Raw genomic sequence first — 13,948 nt, 5'->3', positions numbered from 1 at the left:
TGGTGTGCGGCATCTGAAAGCAAGACTGAGTCCCCAGGCGGACGGGAGCATGCACGCAAACACACACACACACACACACACACACACACACACACACACACACACACACACACTTGGCAGGACTAGGAGTCGAACATACACCTAACTACCCTAACACACTACAGCATGACGCATGTACAGAACGTGCTACCGACATTACTAAGCACAGCAGTCCCAGAGGCAGACATCTAGGTGCGTGTCATCATCTGCAAAGGCAAAGACGTCGGTAGCAAACTGCTGTGGTGTGCGGCATCTAAAAGCAAGACTGAGTCCCCAGGCGGACGGGAGCATGCGTGCAAACACACACACACACACACACACACACACACACACTTGGCAGGGCTGGGAGTCGAACATACACCTAACTACCCTAACACACTACAGCATGACGCATTTACAGAACGTGCTACCGACATTACTAAGCACAGCAGTCCCAGAGGCAGACATCTAGGTGCGTGTCATCATCCGCAAAGGCAAAGACGTCGGTAGCAAACTGCTGTGGTGTGCGGCATCTAAAAGCAAGACTGAGTCCCCAGGCGGATGGCAGCATGCACGCAAACACACACACACACACACACACACACACACACACACACACACACACACACACTTGGCAGGGCTGGGAGTCGAACATACACCTAACTACCCTAACACACTACAGCATGACGCATTTACAGAACGCGCTACCGAGATTACTGAACACAGCACTCCCAGAGGCATACTTCTAGGTGGGTGACATCATCCGCAAAGGCAAGGACACCGATAGGGAATGTATAGAGAGTGAGCAGTCTGAAAGCATATTACTGTCCCAAGGTAGACATAGACAAACACACAGCAGTGGTGTGATCGGGGCAACCAAATATCTACGGAGCACTACAACAACACTACATAGATACGAGACGAGCCACAGACAGTACACCCTTCAAGACAGCAACCAGTGTGTTCAATGTAGGCATCCATCGTGACATTGAAAATGGACATCTGTTGCCTGGATGACCACCATCGCTATACAGGATGTCAATGGCCATGCCCACACGCTTAGTATCGCACGTCTGTTTGGAATGTACTGTGTGTCCATCTACACAATGGCGTACTGGGCATGCCCACACACTTAGCAGTTGCAAAGGGCCGTCTTGCATGCACACGGATTCTATACATGGAAGGTCGCAGTTTGGAATGTACTGTGTGTCCATCTACACAACGGCATACTGGGCATGCTCACACACTTAGCAGTTGCAAAGGGCCGTCTTGCATGCATGCACATGGATTCTAAACACAGAAGGGCGCAGTTTGGAATGTACTGTGTGTCCATCTACACAACGGCGTACTGGGCATGCTCACACACTTAGCAGTTGCAAAGGGCCGTCTTGCATGCACATGGATTCTAAACATGGAAGGGCACAGTATTGTATTACTGTCCCCACGTACATGAAGGCCACTCACATGTATTGACCAGTACACACTCAGGAGCTATCACAGATGTCTCAGGTGCATATCACAGAGGTACACACCACAATCTACAATGTAGCCCTCCGACATCACCATGTCATTGGACCAGTAATACACAGCCATACATTAACACAACACCATGTGACACATGACCAGTGGACTGTACATAGGTCTACAGCAACTGTGCAGACTACACATGTACCGACAGGGTTCCATCATGTGTTATGCATTGCAATGATACCACTGTACATAACCAGGTCGGCTCTACACATACCAGGGGCCCTGGGTCTTACACAGCTGTGACAGATGACTGTCACTGTACACCAACGAACACACATGTTTGGCTATGTCATACATGTAATTGCAGTGGATATGTGCATGGACCACACACACAACACATATGTACATAGCATAGCTTTTGCTGTCCTCCATGCAGACAAGTGGCTACAGCAGTCATACGCACGCAAATGGAAGGTGGGTCCATGGCTGTTGAATGCTAACAGTACATGAGACAGCAATGCTGACCGAGGACACATTCCCTCTGTACTAGTTACCCATCACACCCATCATATCATACAACAGTCCATGTGTTATGTATGTCAACACACATGTCCACCAATTGCAATGCATACAAACATGGCTACATGACAGGCATGTAGGACCAATGCACACATGTACAATCTGTAGTGTGCATGCAGCTACCATGCATGTGCAGTAGCTGATGTAAGTAATTCATCTGTGCCTAACTACAACATGCAGTTGCAATGCAGCCCCATCATTGACACCTGTATATGGTGACATACTGACAGTACGGTAGGATGTATAGCAGGTATGGATGGATGTGTGTACATAAAGTGGTGATTCACTTGTGTAGATGGATGTTTGCCAGGGATGGCTCACAGGTGTGTCACACGCCATCCTACCATTACATGTGCAAACAGTACGCTATGTTACCGTTACTTGACGGTGGAGACATAAAACCTACACAGCGGTCAGGTGTTACCGACAGTACGTCACTTGACACCTGTAACACTTACATCCTCCCATGTGCATATAGCAGCACAATTGCCGAAGGTAGCGTTGGTACACATAATGTGGCCAATGCTGCTGCATGTCTGTCAGACGTATCATCATATAGCAGGTGTATCATTCACAGTACTGCCATGTGTGTTTGCTTGTGTGACTATATATGCCACATATGGTGGGGAATACATCCCAATTGTTACACACCCCTGTACACTGTTGTAGAGATCTGTACATACTGCAGTGTGGAAAGCATGACATAGGCAGGTGTGGTGTGTGTATCACACACATCAGCTATCCATATGTGTATGGTCTCCACAGTGTGTGTGTATGTAGGTGTGTATGGCTGTCTGGTGCATCGAGTGAGGGTGTATGCTACCATACAGAACACACAGGATCCCTAACCCCTCATGGTGATGCAGTCCACTACCCTGTTGATGCCATCGGTCTCAGCCACACTGGCTACCTGTACATGTTCTTTCTCTGTGTCGCGTCGTGTGGGTTCACAGTACTGTGACGGGGATGACCACATAGGCAAGGGTCCTCACCTCAACACTATGGGGTGTGCATTATAATGTTGTTGGCCCCATGAGTGTGAGCATGTTCCTGTAATGTGACAGGGTATTACTGCTACACAGTGAGGCCTCATGCTATCAAGTGGTCTCTAACATTATCATTGGCCAGACTGCTGTGTACAACCCCTACACCATGTCAACCTACCTGTGATGTGACCTGGTATGGATGTCACGTCTCTAGCCACTGTAGCCTATTAAACTGCCTACATGCTTCTGGATCAGTATATGTGTGGACATCTGTGTTATGTTAACAGTCAGGCTGAGGCTATGTATAGCATGCTGATATTGCCATATGTGCCTGTGAGTACTCCACAGTTACACATGGGAGACTGCAAACAGTGCTACCTGTAGGCACATGCAAGTAGACCATAAGGAGGGAACCAGGGCATCATTACCAACATGCTGTTACTGTTGTTACTGAGACACATACTGTGAACATATAACAATGCATGCTAAACCTGTACTACATGGTATGTCTGGTGCGTGTCAACAGTACACAACTAATGTAATATACACGTCTCTCACTATTCACACACAACTAATGTAATATACACTTCTCTCACTATTCTTACACAACTAATGTAATATACACTTCTCATTATTCTGTTCACCCTGTGCATCAGACCATTTGAGCATGTCCCTGCACCAATGGTGTGGATGACAGGGATGCGGCACAAGCTTCATCATATGCACAGGGTGATAATATTTGCCAGGGGCATAGGCTGCACCAATGAATGACATCTTGTGTGTGGGTAAGGGCCAGTGATATGATTGGACATGTCTGTTCAGTATGCATGTGGGTGTTGTGGTGCCCTACAGATGTCTTTGCTGTGTGCATGTATGTGTGCACACAGTTCTGTCTTTTATGAGGCCTACACGGGGTATTATTGACAGCTGCAGATTGTACAGACCAGGTTGTACAGCTCACTGTGTCCGGCCACGGCCACGTGACCTGTGCTTGCCAGGGGTTGCACATGCACTACCAGGCAGAGGTACAGCTTGGCTACTGTCCAATGACACATGTCCACTGGAACCGTGTCCCCGCTGGGAACGTCCAGGGCCACGTCCACATGGTCTGCTGTGTCCTGGTATGGAAAGCGCAGCACCAGCTGCACGGCTACTGCTACCAGCACTATGGGAGCAGGCATGTGAGGTGGCATGCTCATGTTGACCTGCACTAGGTGGTGTAGCTGGCCTACATCCATGTGGCCTACGCCTCACTCCTACCAGATGTTCCAGCACAGACAGCTCACGCTCGCAGATTGCTTTGCCACGGTCAAGGATTCCGACCATGTCACCCAATTGCCTGTCCAGAACATCAGCAATCTGCTGTTAAGCATTTGCCAATGCCTGGATGTTGTCATTTAGGATACGGATAGCGGCCCTCTGCAGCCTCTGCCCTTCTCTGTTCTGCTGTTCAGCATGTGCCTGTTCCACCATTACAGTCTGGAACATGCGTCTGGTGATACCAGCTGCTGTGCTCTGTCCTGCAGGTGCATGTCTGCCAGAGGTCCTCCTACAAGCAGCACCAGCCACATGCCTGTGTGACACATCTGCAGTCATTACACTGACACCATGGTCTGTAGACACACCTTCTGTAGCCACCACACGTTCCTGTTCCACGCTAACAGATGCTGACTGTCCTTCCTCTATGGCCACTGGTGATGCGGTATGTGTTGGCAGCAGAACTGTGTGCGGGGAAGAGGGGACATAGCTGGGATGGCAACCATTGGCACAGATTCAGCCCCTGACAACCCTTCCTGTACCTCATCCATATGTTCATCACTGCTAGTATCTGTGGGGACACTAACATCAGATGGACCGCAGGAGGGTAACGCACCTACATCACCTGTGAATGCAAAGAAAGACTCTAAATTACAATAGACACTCACACAGACATACACAGACACACACACACACACACACACACACACACACACACACACACACACACACACACACACACACACACACACACACACACACACACACACACACACACACACACACACACACACACACACACACACACACACACACACACACACACACACACAGACACACACACAGACACACCATGCATGTGATTTGACAGATGGCATGCAGCATGCCTGTGATACAGCAGAGGGCATGCAGCTCAGACATTAATAGTGTCAGTAAGCATACCTCCCTGGGGTGCACACTACAGCAAGCAGGTGTCATATCAGTAGCCATGCAGTTCACACAGTCATGGTAGTATGCATGCATCCCCATGATACACCATGTGGACCAGAAGAGGATAACAGTACACATGGCTGACGTGACCTTGACATGTAATCTGCTGACGTGTGCATTAACATGCATACATGTCTGACACAATGGTGACCTGACACATGTACAGCATCGTAATGGGCATCACATTGCAGTGTTGTCTGTATCCCCTACAGATAGAATGCATGTTTAGCAAATGTGCATGAGCATGGAAGGGTAGTGTGAGCCATCTACATTGCTATACAGTGTGAAGTACAGACACTGTGCCATTGCATGGCAGCATGTGGCATCTATATTGCTATACAATGCATAATATGTACACATTGCATAGCCATAACTGCATGAATACCCATGACATAACTGTGGATTGTGACCCACGATGCTGAGGTGTATACACACCAAACCATACTGTGTCAAGTGACAGGTCACTGGAGGACCTACAGATGACACCCCTGCACAACAACTACAGGGTCTTAGCTGCCTGGCAACCATGTCAATTCACCATTTCCCACATGACATTGATGTACCACACACACGAGGTGCACAGCTAACGGTGATGTCCTACAGCAGCAAGGGAAATGTACAGTATCTGTGGCCTGATGTGGTGTCAATGTCTGTGGAAGCTGTACAGGTGACTACTGTCATGCTATGACGCAGTCGTGATGTTCAACAGATCTTATATGGTAGACTTCAGTGACACCTCCACTAGCTGTGCACAGGCTTTTAGGATGTCCAGTGTACCACAGCAACTGTATAATCAGTCAACTAAGGCTATAATTGGACCATGTGTGGACAATGTGCAACAGGGTGTATACACATCACATCTACTGTGTGGCTACATGTCTCTGGCCATCCCCATGGCCATGTGTGCACATGTGTTGGCCAAATGTGTGTGATGGCCATCTATCTCACATGTCTGTGTTGTCCCATATGACATACACCCATAGATGTCAGATATGTCACCATCCACAGGGCTATGCAGACAACGGGTTGTATGTTTGGTATGTGGGGTATGGGTCTTGGGATAGTGTGACAATATTGCAGCCAGAACACTACGTGTCTGGGACATGTCAGATGGCACATCACAATGTGTGCACCCAATGCAGGGGCATATAACACAATGGTGACACCTGTGGGCTGCCCATATCACAACTCACTGTGTGGTACTGTTTGCGTACCACACATGTTGTTCCAATGCATACTACATATGCCTCCATTGTACAACACCTCTACCGTTGTATGCACAGCTGACCACACATGTAGCAATGACAACTACTGTGGTTTCAAGTCAGTGTATCATTTCGTTTGTATATATATTGCACATGGGTGGCCTGTGTGACTGATGGGTGATGCAACCTGTATATTGTGACTGGAACGAACATCAAGTGTGCAACTGTTAACTTGCACACATGGCAAATAGATCTATGCTTTAACATTTCTGATACTGATGACAGTCTCACCTGCAATGGACTCATGTCTTTGCGGCACACCAGAGGTACCTGTATAGGGGTGACACAGCAGTATGAACATTATCCATGACTGTATGACAGCCACAGGGTGCACTGTGTATGTTAACACATTCACCTGTATAATAGCATATAGTATGCACATGTGTGCATACACAGGGTAGCATACTGTAGTATGCAGCATGTGTCCACATACCTTGCATATGTTGTTACTTTACATAATGTACAGTGACACATGCAACTAAATGGGATATAATAGCCATATGTGCAGTACTGACTTACCAGGCAACTCCAGGCTCATTGGTTGGGAGACACCCACCTCCACGATGGCAGCTAGTGTGTGTGGATGCTGTTCTGAGGGTGTCCCCAGACTGGCCAGTAGCTCCTCGGTGTGTGTGAGTGGGGGCTGGGTTGGTGGCCCACCACCTGTTCCACCTTGTTCCCTGGTGATTGCAGTGGCACGCTGTTTTGCATGTCGTATCAAGTCCGTGCAGTGTCTGCGCACCTGCTGGTAGGTGTGGTTATGGCCATCCACATCGTTCACCCTCCTGCGTAGATCCTGCCACAGGTCATCCCGCTGCTGGGCATGCTGTGGCATATGGCTGAACAACACCTCGTAGTTCTCATAGAGGTACGGGATGAGGACATCATCCTCCTGGCGGCTGTACGCTGGAAGGCATGTAGGAGGCATTATCTGTAAGACATAATGATGGTGACAGGTCACAGTTTCAGAGATGTACAGAGATACTGCTGCACATACATTTCTATGACATCTAGTACATCTGCACAGTTATTTTTGCAAATCATCATGACACTGACACGACTGACGTGTTTGTGTCACACACATGTAACACCCGTTATGCATTGGATATCATCATCATATATGTGTGTCACCTCATTACAGTGTTCATACTCCATGTGAATGCTGTCTTGATGTGGGCATGTCTATTTGCCTGCACTGGTGTTCTTACCTATCTGCACATGCCTGGATGTGTCCACGGTAATGCTGTTGACCTTGATGCTGTGTATATGTCACATATCTACACAGATAATGTGACTTGAGCAGTGACAATGCACACATACGCATGGACACCTGTACATGCATGTGTTTTGCCATATACATCTACACAGCACTGTACAGCTGTTCAACATCCTGCCACGGATCGCCTGTGTTGCACATGTGATAGACATGGGACAATGGCTAGTCGGACGTCATTCGCAGGGATGGTTATCAACCATAGCATGTACGGGCAAGGTTTCCTAGCTGTAACAGACAGCCATTATGCCACTGCGAGGTGCATCAGTGCCACATTACTGATCCGGACAGTTGATACTACATCTACCATGCGGCTATCACACCATGTATGACTGGGATGACATGTGCAGCTTTGATGGACAGGGTTGCATGGTTTGGCAGGAGTATGTCACATGTATGGCACAGGGATCTGTCCAGCATGTGGCGATCCTAGTATTAGGATGGTGGCTGTCCATGACGTATGTCTTACAGATCAGGATATGGACATGTAGCATGTCCATCATCATGGTGTAGCAAATGTCTTTATGCAAGGTAGACAGCATGCTGCATAGTGGAGGTGAGGATTGTGAAGGCTGGTATCACCCATCCACGCATGGCCATTACCCCTTAAAGGTGATATGTGATCCAATATTGGTCACCCCAGTGCTGTATATGACTGTCCAATGATCTCCGTGCTCATGGATGGCACCCTGTCATGACATGGGTACCTTGTATGACTACCCAAGGAGCCTGGAGATGTCACCAAGGCAGGGAGGTGTACTGCACAGCACCATCCCTTACACAGTGCCCATAATGTTGACCACAGCCTAGGTGGTAGTTAATGGGTACAGGGATGTTCACCTAGTGGTGACAATGCTGATATCATCCATCAGAATGTGCACATATGTCACACACCTCACCCACACAGCCCATTCTGTATGTTGTTCACAACACTGACACAGCTATTCCTCATAGGTCATGGCCATTCACATCCTTACATACACAGATGCCTAACATTTGTCTGTGTGGTATGGGCTACAATGAGGGTGGAGTACAACACATTAACCCTGTTCTACTGTAGCTGGCACTGGTGTGATATGCACATGTCACTCTGGCACCTTTTGTAGTTGTGAGTCGGTCAACAGGCCACTGGTTGAACACTCCTGTGACATACAAAGGTATTTGTAATCAAACATCCGTACTGTCTTGTACATCTGTACTGCTAACATCTACAGTGATAATGGTTCATGGACATGCACATCATACTCAGCAGGGTTATAGTGCAGTGCCACCCATTATGACTGTCATCACCACGTGTGGGTTGATATTATCCAACACCCTATCTGTATTGTATGGTCATGCTAGGCACTTGTTCAGAACTTGTGAGCATGTCATGAGCTACTGATTAATATAGCACCCATTCCACACCATTTCCCACAGGTACACTGGCTGTCCTAAACTTTCCAGCTTGCTTATGGTACAACAGCTGTTGTACACACGTAACGCACATATCATGTGAGACATGGTTGTATATACAGGCATGTCCAACTGTCACGTACCAGTGCTATTGCCTGTCTATATGATGGATATGTCGTACATGTGGCAATAAAGCAATTGTCTCATGTACACATTCAATGCTCACCTCCCAACATACGACACTACAGCCTGTGGGGGATGCAGTTATGCAGCACTGCTGTGGGTAATGCTGTCACCAACCCTGACTGCACCTGACAGTCATGTGGGGATGTGTAACATTCGCAACACACCCCACTCATCACATAGTCTCACATGATCTCCACCACAGGCCACACATATGAGGACAACTTGTGCAGTACCTCTTCATACTCTGTGTAGGCACCAGAGGCAGCCCCCATCACGGAACACAACATCACCAACTTATAGCCCACAGACTCATGTTTGCCCATCACATACAGCCAATAGGGTGTTATAACATACACAACACACCAGTCATAGGTGACTCTGTAGGCGGTCACACTTGCAGTTCCACACAGCAGGCTACACAAGGCGATAGTCGCTTACATCTTGCTGTCCGGTAACTGGTTCTGCAACATAACCTATGCACCCATGCCACACCTCACCAGGTATGATGTGACTGTCATTCTCCATGTTAGTGTGACTGCCCTGAGATGCCACTTCACAGACTACGTGTGCAGGGACATGCAATAGCTCACCAGTCTTGTAGCCCTGAAGGTGTGGGCCTAGACCTGGGGAGCATTATGCATTCATCCGGACCCGATACCACTGTACAACGACTGACTGTGTCACTTCAACAGTTGCCTATGCTTCTGCTGTCATTCCACAGGCATCTGGTATCTGTCCACTTTGACTGACCTGGTCAAACACAATGCTTTGGCACAGATGACCTGCACCTGTCAGCCCTGGGAGTACAGATCACATGTAAGGCTTTTGCTGCTTCTATACTGCCTGTCTTGCACAGTTTCCAGTAACAGTCACCGGCAGAATGGGAACTGGCAAGCAAGACATGGGGTCATGTGACACAGGCAAGGCACACCTTATAATGCACCACTCCAATATCTCTGCAGTGACTGGGACTTGCCTCTAGGCTCTGCAGAGCACGCCTGCAATGACAGGTTATAGACAGACCATACTTTTCAGGCACATACCTGGACCGGCACACCCACAGCTGAGGTGTTCCCATATCCCACTATGTTGTACACACATCCTGGCTAGTTACTTAGCACAATGCATCAGAGGTGCTCCACGTGCAACTAACTGTGTCCAGAACTGCTATACACATTGTAACAAGCTACAGATTCAACAACATACCCCACGGTTACCAGACCTCATTTGTTGGTGTACTGGACAGTAGGGCTCAGACAGCTACTACTGATGTGTGACTGACACTACCCCACACTTAACTGGGATAGCCACTCATGTACCGACACATCCATGAGTCATAACCTCGGCTGGATCAACCCATACACACCACCTCCAAGACCAACATTAACCTTGACATGAAAACTACCAACATGTGACTGGTGTTCCACACCTGGGGTTATCCCCTCATTGGTGGTTTCTGAACATATGCTAATCAACCTTGTTGGCCACATCCCAGCACCACACCCTTCACGGCATACACAGTACATGAGTATTACAACACCTACTACAGACGTCTTATGACAGAGGTTGTTAACATCATGACACCCGTGCAGATGGACAATGTACATACAAATGCTGAAACATACCCCAGTGCACTTCATTAGCATGTACACGACTGCATGGATCATGCTATTCCACACAGAGCCATAATGGTACACACCAGATAACAGACGCCACTCTGGTGGTCAAGTTCCATGGACATAATGTACAACAACAGGTGGAGGCTGTTGCACAGTGGTGTACAATCCCATGGGTGGGGTAGCTCACTGGTCAGCCTTGGTAGGGCCACGGGATCCATCATCACATACTCCAAGACTAGCTACGTAAACATTACTGTGACACATTCCGGGGTGTACCACAAGGCATTATGGTGGTATGTCAGTAGTCGATGGCAATACCCACATCTGCTCTCACATACAACAGTCACTCAGGAAAATTACAGACTAAGGTGATGTTGGTAACATGCTGGCGGATGGATTCAATGGTAACATTACACCCTCTCACTCACTACAGGGCCACAATCCATGCAGGAATATTGTGGTGTCCCTGCAGTCACACCTACACAGTACTGACTTGCACTCTATATGTCCTGGGACACTGGCCCCATGTCACCTTCCAAAGTCCCAGGCTGTGATGTCCCCAAACCTTTGAACGACATGTCTCCCCACTAGGCCACCATATTCAGTAATAGCCTTGTATCAGACATTGTGGCCCCTGAATGGCACACAGCAACATTTATCACACTCCACAAAGGTGGCACCACAATGCACGAGTGGGACTATAGTCCTACACACCTGCCTGGACTGTTCTGCATGGCTATGGGGCACATTATCAAGGACATCATTCACAGAAACATTGTTGGGCTCCGGTCCTTTGATGCCATCCGGGTTGGACTTGTTAGGGCCAGAGCATGGCCCCTACACCTGGTGGACTCCTTTCATACAGTTACCAGGGTAGTTGATGATGGTACGGGAGTCCACATATCCTACATTGTCCTCTCATTGCCTTTCAGCACCATTCTCCATTCTGGTATTGGCAACATACACATCCATCTGCACATCGTACCCTATGTCTGTGGATGTTATACAACGTGGCTCATGCACAGGACACACACAATGAGGGTAGCATACCATAGTACCTACTGCATTTCAGTTACATTTGGCATACCACAGTCCTCAGTAATTGGGCCCCTCATGTTCAGTATATGCTTCCCTGAGGTACAGGCTAGCAGAGAGGGACTTTCCCTGCCTAGCTTTACAAACCCCTGCATACAAAGCACCATGATTGATCCACCAGCTGATACTGACTCCATTCATATGGGTGTCACTGTGACAGATACCTCATATTAATATCATGGCCTCAAGCTGCATGACACAAGGTTCATGGACATCACCTTTGCATTACACCATTCACCCACTATCACATAGGTGGTAGTCCCCTACATACATGTCACATTGTACATGTTTGTAGTACACACGTATGTCACACCCACTCCTGTGATTACTGTATTGCCACTGTGGCATGGATATCTTTCTACATGGCCACACTTATCTGTACTGGGTGTGTAGCTGGTACATAGGCACCCATTGTACCTCTGAACTCAAGACTTCTACACACATTCAAGGGTACACCACCCCATTTAGGGTGTACCTTACACAACAGCTACAGCTTTACATACCACAACATTAACACGCCATGACGTTTATTGAGCTCCAACAGCTAAGGTATGCGGCTGAACTATGGACACCATGTCTGTACACATTTTCATACTACATACTCAGGGGTGACCTCTGCTGAACAGACAGGGCCCATGTCCACAACAATATTAATGGATATACTCCACATACGTGACATACGCAAATGCCACTGTGAGCAACATGCTCATGGATATGTGCACACACGCAACAATGAGTGGGATGTGCTTGAGGGTTACATTCCCAAACCGGACACTCACCATGCTTTGGAACATGACTCCTATGTACATCACGCAGGGGCACTCAGTAGCACTGTTCATGTGATACCTCCCTTGGTGTTTGGGAGACACATGTACACCAGGGATCACTGCAGTGGCTGTACTGTGCAGAGGTGCAGGTAGCACATGGCTCTGCTGATCACAGGACACTACCCTAGAGAGGTGCCACTGGTGTGAACACTGTAGTTGTGCTTACACATAGACTTGCCAGACTGCATAGTACCCCACTATGAACCTGTGAAGCTATTACATGTCCTTTGTGCATGGTTACTTGCTAGCCCTTCCATTTAGATTAGCTATCATGCTATTACAATGTCCCATGCCTACAAGCCATATGTATCCTGTTATTGTACATGCCAATAGACGATACCTTTGGTATGCATGATATGCCTGTTATGCTGTGTAGAATATCTGACATATCTACCTACAATACTATACATTACACATATTTTACATAGTATCCCATAATGCAAGCATACTTGCACAGCGGGACCACCTTAGACATGTCATTGTCGTTATATGCCCATACACATGCCTACTGTGACAGTATATCAACATATACTATCCCCGGCTAAGGCACGTACTTGTTGGACATACCCTACCACTGACGGCAGGTTGTATGTAATTGTTCTGTTTAAAGCCCTCATGTAGCATCCCTTGTGGTGTCTGTGATATGTACCTTGTGGCCCACTGCTGGACGCACAGTTTCTACAAGCTTAAGTATGCTCAGCAAGACATCACTACATAAATACCTTTTCCCACGTTATGCATTGCGGACACTTTTAATTAATGCAAGCCAGGCTATACATACAGTAGATAATTAATACAAAACATGCTATACATAAATTTACATACCGAGTGTTCTACATACCTTGTTATCGTTACGGACTTTCATCTCTATCTCTCTCACACTGCTTACATGGGTATTTTGTATGAGCATACAGTTTGAATTTCTGGCAAGTCTTCCTTATATACGTCGATACCTGTAACATGTCATTTCCTGCCACCTATTGGTGTT

The sequence above is a fragment of the Protopterus annectens genome, chromosome 7.part0 (assembly GCF_019279795.1).
Source record: "Protopterus annectens isolate FY-2018-M chromosome 7.part0, PAN1.0, whole genome shotgun sequence".
Lineage (NCBI taxonomy): Eukaryota > Metazoa > Chordata > Ceratodontiformes > Protopteridae > Protopterus > Protopterus annectens.
This window is presented reverse-complemented; position numbering follows the sequence as displayed.